This window comes from Lithobates pipiens, unplaced genomic scaffold (genome assembly GCF_037356315.1).
Source record: "Lithobates pipiens isolate NorthernLeopardFrog02 unplaced genomic scaffold, aLitPip1_a1.2 Scaffold_22, whole genome shotgun sequence".
In the NCBI taxonomy this organism is placed as follows: Eukaryota; Metazoa; Chordata; class Amphibia; order Anura; family Ranidae; genus Lithobates; species Lithobates pipiens.
Genome location: NW_027507784.1, coordinates 278,685,859 through 278,699,508, shown reverse-complemented (window position 1 = coordinate 278,699,508; position 13,650 = coordinate 278,685,859). Strand labels below are relative to the sequence as shown.

Sequence of the window (13,650 nt, the reverse complement as noted above, 5' to 3'; positions counted from 1 at the left end):
GACTACACAAACACATTACTACCTGCGGGGGGGGGGGGGTCGCACTCCTGCATGAGTTCTCAGCATACAGATGCTTTCTACAGACAGGCCACTCCCACACACCACATGTTTACAATGTGGGTGGCCCCATTTGGGAGTCCAGAAACCAGCGAGAGGGGCCGTGCTCCTCGCAAGCAGGCAGATGATTGATAGTCCCGGAGGCCGCTCCCACACATCACATCATGGCACTGTGGGTGGCGCTACTCGGGAGTCTGGAAATGACCATATGCTGGGCTGCACAGGGATACCGTACACAAGTGAGGTGTACAGTATCTAAGGAAGAACAGTGTCACGGTCACAGAAATGGACACATGGGGACAGCGCTGCACCTGAAGGATCATGCGGACTGCAAACACTACAGCTGGTTTATCTAGAGAGAAGCCTTACAATGCTATATTAAAAGGAAGGGGAAAAAAAAGAAACCTGGAATTACCCTTTAAACCATACCTCCTAACTTTTTGAGATGGGAATGAGGGACACCTATCAGCAAAAGTATGCAGGCATAGGACACACCCCTTGCCACATCCCCTTAAATGAGAATTATACAAAAAACAAGATTGGTTAAACTCACAAGTGCTTTTTTTTTACCTCTAATATTCCTTTATATTGGCTTTTGGAATTTATACATGCATCAATTTATAAATCAGATAAAAGGTTGTGTGCTGGAAAACACTTTTTGATAGATAAAAAGTGCATTTTATATACATCTATACAGATCAGACCAAAATGAGGGACAAATGAGGAGGAATGAGGGACAGAGGGACGTTGCTCCAAATCAGGGGCAGTCCCTCCAAATCAGAGACCGTTGGGAGCTATGCTTTAAACCAGTGGTCAGCAACCCTGTCCTCAGGGCCCACTAACAGGCCAGGTTTGAATTATTTTAAGTATTACCTTGAGGAGATGCAGACTAGAATATTGCAATCACTGAGCAGCAAATTATATCACCTGTGATGTATTTCAGTTATATTGCAAACCTGGCCTGTTAATGGGCCCTGAGGACAGGGTTAATGTCCACTGCTTTCAACTATAACTAGAATTTGCTTTATTTCTATAGTTAATAGTCAACGTGGTGTCATAGCAGGCTGATAAATGGTATAAAGAAATATGTACATCCATTATGTAATAAGTGGGAAAGGCAGAGTAGTAAAATGCTTGTGGAAGTACATTACATGCCTGTCTGTGTGTTTGCGTATAATATCTAAAATTCCAAAGTACACATACAAATGCAAACCATACCCCTGCCACATACTAGATTCCTTATTACGGCAACATATTGTCCTAAATAATTCTGCATTCGAAAAATCATAAAATCAAATGAAAACCAACAGAATTAGCATTGGTGGGGTGTTGTGTACATGCAGCCGTGCATCTGTCATAAACAGCTCATTCATAACCTTACAGATGCAATTGGCAATGTTTTGTAAATCTGTAAGCCCTGTGAAAGAGCAACCTGGTTTTGTCTCCAGCTTGATGCCATCTCATCCTACAAGTTAAATTTACCCAGCTAAGAGCAGCGACTGAATATTCAAAGTTGGCTGCAATCCCAAACATCAAAGTGTGCTAGATAAATAAAGGTTTTAAGATGCCATTAAGTGAGCAATGAATGGCAGTGTATGAATGCATTGAAGATCTAAAAAGAAAACCAAAATTGTTTCGCAGTGAAGAGTGAATGAAATGAAGACATAGTTGTGCTTACCAGCTGTGTAAGTGCTGACTCACTGCCTGCAGTTCCCTGCTCTGCTCACACACTGTACTGAAGCAGCTAATAACAGCAGCTCCCTGATCATGTGACCACAGTCACATCAGGAGGATGTCATACGCTTCCAGGCATAAAGGAGGACTTGCAGTATCACTGAGACCTGTGAGCATCATAGGTGAGATCCATGTGCTCTTTGCTCTGCAGAATGCCTGAAAGTGCCAGTGCTGCAAGATATACAGAACAAGTAGAAGTCAGTGTGGCTGACCTATGACAACTGGTGCAAAACTGAAGCTGTTGCACACAGCAACCAAACGCTCTCTTTTATTTGAAAGGTACAATCTAACCAGTTGGAAAACATCTCTCCGTTTGTTGTACTTTCCTTTGATCTATATTTATCCAATGGAAAAAAAAAGGGGGGGGGGGGGATTTTTGTACTCAATGTAAAGTCCTCATCTTCTAGGTAATCGAGGGGGCACATAGGTCAGATACACATGGGTTGCACGGTCACAAACAAGAAACAAGGGCTAAAAAACAAACAAAAAAAACCAAACAGTAACCAGCCTGGTACCTCTCATTCCCAGCAGGCTTGCCTGAAGCTCAAAGAGCCACCTGAAAGACCTTACCCCTAAAGCTGGCATCACAAGAGGGCTGAACATCTAACTGATGAAATTTAAACAAGGTGCAAACAAAAGAAGCCTTGCAAATCTGGGAAACCGTTGTCCGATGCCAAAAAGTCCAAGAAGCACTTTCAGAGCTAGTAGAGTGAGCCTTGACAGAAAAGGGTGGAACCCAATCCTTAAGACCTTAAAGTTTGTATGAGGATTTGTCCGAGCCACCTGAAAATGGTGGAACAAGAAGCCAGCTTCCCCCTTATGAAGACCATCAAGGCTAACGAAGAGATTAGTCTTACTAAAGGAGGCATTGGCTGCAAGGTAAACAAACACATCTCAAGCTATATTGAGGCAATAAAAAGGGAAACCTCCCTTTGAGGTACTGGAGCCTCAAAAGGATGGAAGCCCACTGTTCTGGTTAAGGTAAAAGGCCAAAACCACCTTTGAGAAAAATGAGGCTTCATCCCTTAAAACCATCTCCACCAAAACCAGGGGGAAAAAAAGGGTGGGGGGGGGGATTTGACTTGCTTGTAAAATTAATTTCTTGGAGTACAGTGCAGGACAGACACAGGTTTAGTCAAAGATGACTGGGTTCTATGCTCCTTACTTCAAAAGATACTGGCAAACAGAACTGTTGGGACCTTCATATAACCCTTCCCACTGATGGTTATCTTCAGCACCATCTTTAGCAAGCAATAAAGGATTAACAAGATTGTGGAAAAGGTCCTGTGTCCTGCACTGTACTCCAAGAAACAGATATTAAAGCAAAAAAAAAAAAAAAAATATCTTTCTCAATTGAAGGGCACAGGACAAAGAATTAATTGAAGACAACAGGGATGTCCAAAGGCAATACATAAAAAAAACAAAAAACAAAAAATGGGGTGGGCATCACACCAAACAAACTCCAACAGGCCTACAAAAAAAAAAAACGAAAAAAAAAAAAAAAAACACAAGGGTATAAGACCCTAACGACAGCTGCTTGTAGCCAATTACAGCCAATGCCCGCATCAGCAGAGGCTTGAACTTCCACCCGGTAGAATTTTGTAAACTAGTCGACATAGGACCAGCAGGCAGCCTTACAAACCTGCAAAACTAGGTGCCAACGGCCCAAAAAAACTCCTAGAGATCTAGTACAGTGTGCCTTAACAGAAAACGAGGAACTTTCTCCTGTTGGGAATAGGCTTGAACAATGACCTGTCAAATTCACCTTGTGATGGTGGAACAAGAAGCAGGTTGTTCTCAAGCCCCGTACACACGAGGGGACTTATGTCCGACAGACTTCCGAAGGAGTTCCGTCGGAGTTCTGCTGGAATTCCGATGGAGTTCTGACAGACTTTTCGGCTGAGCGGACTTGGCCACACACGATCACACTAAACTCCGACGGATTCGAACGTGATGACGTACGACTGGATTCGAATACGGAAGTTCATAGCCAGTAGCCAATAGCTGCCCTAGCGTCGGTTTTAGTCCGTCGGAATAGCATACACACGAGCGGATTTTTCGAAGGGACCGGGTCCGGCGGAGTTCCGTCGGGAAAATTTGAAGCATGTTCCATATTCTAAAGTCCTTCGGACTTTGGCGAGTCAAAAGTCCGTTGCAGCCCACACACGATCGAATAGTCTGACGGACTCAGTCCGTCGGACTTTGGATGTTGAAAAGTCCGCTCGTGTGTACGCGGCATCAGAGAGAGCCTTTGGGGAGAATGAATAGAATCTGTCACTCTAAAGGAGGCTGATGGGTAAACATGTACAGCATAAATCACACCCAGTCACTGACAAGAGACCTTTTTTGGATGCTTAGCAGCCAGACAGAAAGATGGAAAGACAAAATCTTGATTAAAGTGAGAGGAGGAGAATGGTCTCTCAAGACTTGGGAAAAGGGGTATGCCCTTGAAACCCATTTCCATGGCAACCTGCCACACTTATCCAGCTCACAGCCCTTTATGAGCTTTGTGTATCCAGCCGACAGATGTTGCAGGTGCATGCAGCACCTTCCCTCTGGTTTATGAGCCAAGCAGTGCGTGTGAAGGAAGTAGCAATTGCTTGGTCAAGTTACCACTTTGGCCAGGGAAAGTTACCACTTTAGTCTTGGATCATGTTTAAGAATGTATCACATATTTGTTGCATTTCAATAAAAAGATTTATTGTACTAATTTAAGCACTTTTCTTGTTCCCTTTTTTTTTCTGTCTGAGGCCGTCTACACTTCCTTGTTATGACCTAAGGGATAGCTGCGGGGAACCTGAGGCTAAAAAGAGGACATTATGCCTATTGTAGAAATTGATTGGGATACTTAAAGCGGAGGTCCACCCAAAAGGGAAAGCTCCATTTGTTTGCCTACCCCTCGGCTGCCACATCTGGCACCTTTCGGGGGGGGGGGGGGGGGGAAGAGGGGAGCGGGTACCTTGTTTTGACAGGTACCCACTACCACTTCCAGGTCATCTCGCCGCAGTGAACTCAGTCAGAATTTAGACCCCCCTCCTCCTCCCCCTGCTGCCAGGCCATTCACAAAGCGCATGCACATGTTCAACCAAAATTCTACTGGTGCAAGTCCAACTTAAGTGACAGCAGTGGTGCTTGAGGATTACCCCTGGGCAATTACATCAGGTTGGAGGGGGTCGTTAGCCAAGTGTAAGAGTTAAATGGATGTCTGAATAAAGCTTATACGGGGCTGTCTTTCATTGCTCCCAGCGGCTCAGATAGCTTCAGACGGACAGGGTGGCATACACACAGGCCAAATGTTGGACTTTTTTTTTCTTTTTCTTTTTTTTTTTAACTGGCTGAAGTCTCCTGACATTCGGCCCATGTGTGGCTCTAGCCTGTTTAATCTGCAGTTGACATAGCGCTGCATGTGTGATCAGTTATAACACCAGCCATTTGATGAACTGACAGTTCAGTATAAAACAAAAGCAACTGTGACTGATCAGCATGACTTCAATGTAACTTTAGGTCAACAGTTCAAATCAATGGGTTTAGTTCAGCTTTAAATTATTTTAAATTGTAGATTTGAGATATGTGATGAGAACAGCACTTCATCTTGAGTGTCAGATGTCAAAGGTGATCTAAAGCCTAGAGAGCTACTGCCTGACTTCACGCATTAGGGAGACATTTATCAGGTAAATTAGTAAAGCCAATTCTCATTTAGTAAAGTATATGCAAGAGTTTATTGAGCATGCGAGACCCCTTAACCTGGACTTCAAGGCAGCCAACTATGAAAGATATGCAAAGTTCTGAGACAGATTTATCCTTCAAGGTAAGACAGAATTTCACACTATTATGCCCCGTACACACGACCAGACTTTTCAACATCAAAAGTCTGACGGAATGATTCCGGCAGACTATTCGAACGTGTGTGGGCTGCAGCGGACTTTTGATTTGCAAAAGTCTGACAGACTTTAGAAATGGAACATGTTTCAAATTTTTTCGACAGAACTCTGTCGGACCCAGAAATCCGCTCGTGTGTGTGCTAGTCTGACGGACTAAAACCGACGCTAGGGCAGCTATTGGCTACTGGCTATGAACTTCCTTATTCTAGTCCAGTCATACGTCATCACGTTCGAATCCGTCAGACTTTGGTGTGATTGTGTGTGGCCAAGTCCGTTCATTCGGAAAGTCCGTCAGAACTCTGTCAGAACTCCGTCAGAACTCCATCGAAAGTCTGTCAGACTTAGTCCCTCGAAAAGTCTGGTCGTGTGTACGCGGCATTAGGCTTGATTGACACCTATACATTGCAGCAACACGTGAAATCACGTCTGTGTGCTGTGCTGCCATTCATTCTTAATAGCACCCCCCAATGCATCTTACCAATTCCCCTGCATTGCAGTACACCAAAGGGTACAAGCAAAGTACACTTTGGTGTATTACAAAAAAAACAGCAATATTCTGCATGTTAACATGCTTGCATTAATGCACCAAACCAGTGTGAATCTTGCCTAAACAGACACCCAATTAGGAAGTGATCAGAGTCAGTTTTCATTCCGTCACAGTGCCATTTAAAATGAGGGTAGGATTTAAAGTGGTTGTAAGCCTCAGACATGAAATATGAACAAAGCATATCCCTATATAGTGTGTAATTGTCTCAGTTAAAAGCACTAAGCGTATTTTCTGTCTGCTGCTTCATTCCTCTGCTATCAGCATGCATGACTTCTGACAAGTTTTCCTGACACCAAGAGAAAAAATGGTGACAGGGGAGGCATCTCCTGCTGATTGACAGCCTTAGCTCTGTTCCTGTGTGAAGGGGGTGTCTCTCTTCCCTCCAGAGCTCTTCCAACCGAGCTTTGCGGAGTGCAGTATTGGCTCTCCATCCCCTTTTTTTCTGAACTCTGATAAGCTTTATAAATTGTAGAAAAGAGAAGACTGCAGATAAACAGGTACATGTGTATCACCTGGGGTCAGTCACTTCACTGGGTATATGTAAGGGTTTACAACCACTTCAGAAAAAAATTATTGCTTCCGTTTAGCCTTCTTATCAGTAAAGTGAACCTGTGGCCAGACTATGGATATTCACATAAATCAGGTTGATTTACTAAAGACGCTGAGAATGTGTACTCAGTAAATTTAAATATCCAATCAAATAAAAAGCAAACAGATTATATAATCTGCACATGACTGGAAATGCAAAGTGAACACTACTACAATTTTTAAATGAATATTCTCAACTTCTTTAGTATATTCTTAACAGTAAATGAGCTATAAAAACAAGCCCCCACTAATCTCTAGGGAGCACTTTATCCCTAAAATTCACAGCAGGAGCACTGAAATTGTTTAACCATTTGCTTACTGGGCACTTAAACCCCCCTCCCATCCAGACCAATTTTCAACTTTCAGCGCTGATGCACTTTGAATGACAATTGCGTGGTCATAGAACACTGTACCCAAATTTTTATTATTTTCCCCCCCAAATAGAGCTTTCTTTTAGTGGTATTTGATCACCTGTGCGATTTTTATTTTTTGTTGCACTTTCAGGTTGCAATTATGAGGCATAAGTGCCTCTTCTGTTTCGGGACCGATGTCCCTTTAAAGTGAGCCGGTGATCGGCTTTTTTTTCTCCTCCACTGTCAGCGTGAGGAGAGAAAAAAAGTGATCACCAAGCTTTTGTTTTGATCATGTGATCAGCTGTCACTGGCTGACAGCTGATCACATGGTAAGGGGCCAGGCCCCTTACTCAGTTCGGTGATCACCTGAGTCTCAGCGACTCTGTGATCACAGCGCGCGCAGGGAGCGAGCACAGGGGAGTCAGTCATATGACAGCTTCCCGGGAATTCCTATCCGCGATGTGGCCGTCATTCGGTCAGGTGCTTAAAGCATAACTTCACCCAAAAAAGGAAGTTTTTCTCATCCTCCTCCACCCCACCTCTGACAATAACTTAAAAAAAAAATTTGGGGGGGGGGGGGGGGGGGGGGGTCCACTCCCATTACCCTGCCCACAACCTACAGGGACATGTCACACATCCCAGATGACTGCAGTAGCATTATGGAAAATGCAGTGCATCTCGAACATGCAGTGGAAAACTGTCTGTAAAACACCAGGAAATACAGCTGCCTTCCCACAAGAAAGCATCGAGGACCCAAAGACCAGTGAAGAACTGGTCCAGGTAAGGACAGCTCCAGATCAATGGGCTGGCAAGTGTCTATATTAACCACTGCAGCGCCCCAGAAAGATTTACCCCCTTAATGACGAGGCCATTTTTTACAATACAGCACTGTTGCGTTAACTGACAATCGCGCGGGCATGCAGCGCTGTACCCAAGGAAAACCGATGATGTCCTTTTTTCCCCCCACAAATAGAGCTCTCTTTTGCTGGTATTTGATCACCTCTGCGGTTTTTATTTTTTGCGCCATAAACAAAAAAAATTGACAATTTTGAAAAAAAACAAAACAAAAAAAAACCACAACTTTTTTTACTTTTTTGCTAGAATACATCCAATAAAAACGATTTAAAAAAAAAAAAAAAAAAAAGCTTAATTCATCAGTTTAGGTCAATATATATTTTTGGTAGACAAAAAATAAAAAAATAAGATTGCAATGAGCGTGGATTGGTTTGTGCAAAAGTTATAGCGCCTACAAAATAATTTTTTACTAGTAATGGTGACGATCAGTGATTTTTAGCGGGACTGCGACATTGCCGCAGACAGATCGTGCACTTTTTTTTAAGGAAAAGTGACAGTATTTAGAACTAAAAATATGTACCAATCACTGGAGGGGTTAACACCAGGGGAGATCAAAGGGTTAAGTGTCTCCTAGGGAGGTGCTTTCTAGCTGTGGGGGGGAGCGGACTGACAGGGAGTACAGAGAGATCGCTGTTCCTGATCACTAGGAACAGACAGGGAATCTCTCGGTACTTCTGTCAGAATGGCGATCCACTTTGTTTACATAGGCATATCCCCATTCTGCCTCTCTGTGGTGCGATCGCGGGTAGCCGGCGGACAATGCGACTGCCGGACCCACGCATCGGCTTCCACGCTGTGCAGCACACATCGTTTCGCACAATAGGACCACCCTGCCACAGTATACGAGGTGTGTCAAATAACTCTTATTTATTTATTTATACGCATTACAAATATAATGCTTGTCCCATTCAATATATTCCCCAGTTGCACCAATACCATTGCTGCAGTCTTGTTTTCCACTGGTCAAAGGCATGGAGAAAATCTATTTTTGTCAGCTGTTTCACCACATCCGCCGTTTTTTTTTTTTACAGCATCAACTTACTCAAAACTTGTCCCTTTAAGCACGGATTTAACTTTTGGGAAAAGATAAGTGTCGCATGGTGCTAAATCGGGTGAATATGGAGGATGTTCAAGTGTGCTTGTTGATCAAAAACTGCTTTACAGAAAGTGCTGAGTGAGCAGGCCCATTGTCTGCGTCAAGTTGCTGCAGAATGTCAACATATTCCTTGCGACATTCTTTTTTTCGCTGTGAGAACCCTTGGGACCATCTTTGCCCAAACTTTAGTCATGTTAAGATCCTTGCGTTAAATGTTCCATGCAGTGTCTTTGTCAATGTTCACGGATTCAGCTATCATTCGAACACTGAGTCGGTGTTCTTTTCGACTGATTTTTTTTCTACATTTTCTTCGCTTCTTGGCGTGCAAGGTCGTCCAGGGCCACTCAAAACACACGTACACAAGACAGGCCTTCATTACCATAAGCTGTAGTAAGTATTTGAAAACATTCTATTGGTGTTTTGTACAATTTTACTAAAAATGTCTAATTCCATGTTGTTATACTTTTAACCTTGGCATTTTTTTGGCACACTACAGAAAACACAACCAAACTAAAATGTCGATTCACAACTAACTGAATGTCATAGAGTGTTGCTGCTTGCCATGCAGGTTCAAACAAGTTCAAGGTCACCACGCATGCAGTTATAACCAGATCCGATTGCTTTGTTTACTAGGTGGGGTCAGTGTCTCGTTATTTAATAGACACACCTTGTATATGCATTGGGCGGTCCTTAAAGCGGAGGTTCACACAAAAATGGAACCTCCGCTTTTTGGAACCCCCCCCCCCGTGTCACATTTGGCACCTTTCAGGGAGGAGGGGGTGCAGATACCTGTATAATACAGGTATTTGCACCTACTTCCGTGAATAGACTCCCACGAGTCAAGCCCCTTTCCGCCCCCCCCCCCCCCCCCGCTGTATCCTGGGAAACACACAGGTCCCAGGAGATGGCGGGGACCAGTTAGGACACGCATTGTGCAGTAGGGACGCCACGCTTCACTTCCCGATTCCCTCAGCGAGGATGGCAGCGGCAGCTGCCGAGAGCCGAACGATTGATCGGCTTCGGCTGATGACATCTCTGGACCCTGGGACAGGTAAGTGTCCATTTATTAAAAGTCAGCAGCTGCAGTATTTGTAGCTGCTGGCTTTTAATTTTTTTTTTTTTTTTTTTTTAGGTGGCCCTCCTCTTTAAGTGGTTAAGATGGTTGTAAACCCTTACATATACCCAGTGAAGTGTCTGGCCTCATGTGATACACAGAGACTAATCAACAAACAAATCATCCTACATAAGTTGTATCTATCACCCTGTAGCCCTCTCTTCTCTACATCTGTTCAAAGTGCTGAATTTGAAAACTTGTCTCAGAATTCATATAAAAGGGGGCGGAGAGCTGACATTACACCCTGCAGAGCTCAGTGAGGAGAGCTCTGAGAGCTGATTGGAGAGAACGGGCACATCTCCCTCCACACAGCACACAGTAACAGAGCTAAGGATGTCAATCAGCTGGAGATCCCTCCCGTCACCATTTTTCTCTTGGTGTCAGGAGAAGCAGATGAACCAAGCAGAAGACAAATACACTTAGTGCTATGGATTGAGACACGCTATAGAGGGATATGCATTGTTCATATTTCACGTCTAAGGTTTAGAACCAGGTTAAAAGTCAAGAGCGCTGAACAAATATAAATATCAATCACAAATGTGAAAAATGATAATCATAAAACATCTAAAGTAATGAACAACCTATCACCAAAAATGGTAAAAAACAAATAATTACAAACAAATAGATGATATAAACAATAGATGAAGTCCCAATTGGATACTAGAACCAAAAAAATATATAAATGTAAATCCAAAGTCCAAAACAGTGATTCTTTCAGTGAAAAACTCCTTCTGAATTCATATGCCAGAAAGCGGCTGGAATCTTCTACAAGGTAGTGACACGTCCCTTCACCAAAACTTATGAACATAGAAAACACCCCAACTGTGAAGATAAAGTTGTCTTCTTACCAGATGCTGTTGACTACTTTATTTAAAAAGATAGTCAAATAGGCTTATGCAGGGGAATTCCCTGCTCACATGGAATAAGGTGGACCTCGTATGGACAGAAGCTTCTCCTCATAGACTCAGACAGGTCATAAAAAAAGGGCAAACAAAATCCATAGCGTGAAACCGTTTAATAACAAAAATAAATTAAAAAACATAAGGCCAAATGGCTGCTTACATATGCCGGTGCCCGACCTGGCACTGGGGCTGCTCGCTTAAAACAATCGTTTCGTAATGGATGCGTAGTTCCTCGTTGTGTAGGGTGTGCGTTCCACCAAGAAACAGCCGACAGCCAAAGACGACCGGAACTGTGCGTGTACGAACGTGACTGGGTACCGCCTCGACGTACATTTCGTTTGACACGTCATCAGGAAGCGTACCCAGTCACAGAGTCAACGTTCTTTATGGTGTCTCGATCAATCAATAGACCAATCGAGAAACACTTAATTTGGTGCACAGCCTCAGTCCCACTCAAGGCTTAATAAAAATACATGGTTTGTTAAAGCATAACTGGCAAATAAACGCTAAAACATAGTTAACCCTAAATCGCAGGGATAAATTATACATACCAGAAATTTAATAATAAAGTGAAAATTAAAAAATATATATAATAATCCTATGGGATATTCCTAATAGAAAAAAAGAGGGAGTAAGTTTCTTGTAATTTGCAAGATAACCTCTAGATGTCAGTCTGTAGTTGGAAATTTTTATACCACTGACTGAACAAAAAGAAAAAAGGTTTTTACACCTAAATAATTAGTTACAATTTTTTATAAAAAATATAATTTTTATAAGATATATTGGTGCCATTTCTAAAAAAATATTTAGCAATATTCTTAACTCCAAATGTAAGGAAAAAACAAAAAGCAAAACCCTACATCATAGGATAGAAAAATTCACCAAAAAATTGAGAATGGAGAAAGGCAGAAAAATGCCTAGATCAAACAAAGGGGGAAATTTTCAATCGTTAGACAAAAAACTATTTAAATCAAGCTCTATGTTCATTCCTAAAGGCTGCATTGTCTTTAGTTTATATATCCACTTTGTTTCATTCTTTGATATTTCCCTTTTCATGTGGGTTCCTCTCCAATGTTTTGAGATCTTATCGATCCCATAAAATTTACAAAGTGAAGGATCGCTATCGTGATGTGATTTAAAATGTCTTGACACACTATGATTGGGAAAACCTTTCTCAATATTTGTGAGATGTTCATTAATTCTAATTCTTAACTGTCTAGTAGTTCGACCTACATACTGTATAGAACAAGGGCATTCTAGCACATAGGTTACATGATCCGAATTACACGTGATTAGTGGTTTAATTTTATACTCCAGCTTAGTGACTTGGGATTGAAACTGAATAACCTTCCTTGATGAGCCGGGTCCTCTGGTGGTCTTGCAGGCTTTGCATCTCGTGCAATAATGGAAACCGGATCCATCAAGAAAGGTTACAAGTTTTTTAGGGGGATCGGGAACATTACGGGCTAGTTGATTTCTCAGACCCAGTGCCCTTCTGTAGATGAATTTAGGGTTCTGTGGAATGATAGAGACCAGATCTTTATCTTGTTGTAAAATGGACCAATATTTTTTAAAAATGGTTTCTACTTGTCTATACTGCCTATTGAACCCTGTCACAAAGGCTGTGGCTCCTTGGTGTTCTGGTTTAGCTTTTGATACCAGTAAAGTTTGTCTATCCATCTGTGACACCTGTGTTCCAACTTTCTCTAGAGTTTTTTGGGAGTAGCCTTTTTCTAAGAACCTACTGGTTAGAACCTTAGCTTGTGAATGGAAGTCAGACTCCTCCTCGCAGTTCCGTTTTAATCGCATATATTGTCCTTTAGGAACTGCTCCTATCCACTGTGGGTGGTGACAACTATGTGTGGGCACATAACCATTTCTGTCTGTGACTTTAAAATAAGTTTGTTACCAAAACCTATTATGCTTTTTCGTAATAGTAAGGTCCAAGTAGTTCACTTCCACCTTGCTAAATTCGGCTGTGAACTTCAAGCAGTATTGATTGGCGTTCATTTTGCTCAAAAAATCCTTGAAACTCTCCAAAGTACCTTTCCAAAAAAGAATTACATCATCTATATATCTTTTATAGAAAATAAGGGATTTGTTCATATTTTTGTAGATGGTTTCTGATTCCCATCTATTGAGAACAATATTGGCTACACTGGGAGCATAACGTGCTCCCATGGCCACTCCTGCTATTTGGTTGTAGTACTCATTATTGGCCCAGAAAAAGTTGTTGCTCATAGCAAGATCAAGGCCTCTAATCAAATAATTTATCTGAACCTTCTTAAGTTTGGATTCTTTTGTTAGTGCCCACTTTATTGCTGTAAGTGCGTCCTTATGTTGGATATTAGTATACAGTGACTCAATGTCTACCGTGATCATGATGGTGTCTTCTGATGCTACTAAATCCTGTAGAAGTACTAGCAGATCTCTGCTGTCTTTTAAATACGAAGGACTTTTTGTCACTAATGGTTTAAAAAAACCATCTAGATATTCTCCCAACCTTGCAAACAGGGACTCCAT

The 13,650-nt window shown here is 42.2% G+C and overlaps 1 protein-coding gene across 3 annotated transcripts in view; it reads right to left on the bottom strand.

The window, feature by feature from the left end:
• The window catches only part of UNKL (unk like zinc finger), a 180,745-nt gene that overhangs the window by 41,859 nt on the left and 125,236 nt on the right, over positions 1–13,650 (bottom strand). The window contains exon 1 of one of the 3 annotated variants that reach the window (XM_077449089.1): positions 1,736–1,809. The exons of the other annotated variants lie outside the window; for them this stretch is intronic. The gene's annotated coding sequence lies outside the window, so the exon portion shown is untranslated. Of the gene's footprint in view, positions 1–1,735; positions 1,810–13,650 lie in introns of those variants that run through there. 3 annotated transcript variants of the gene reach the window in all.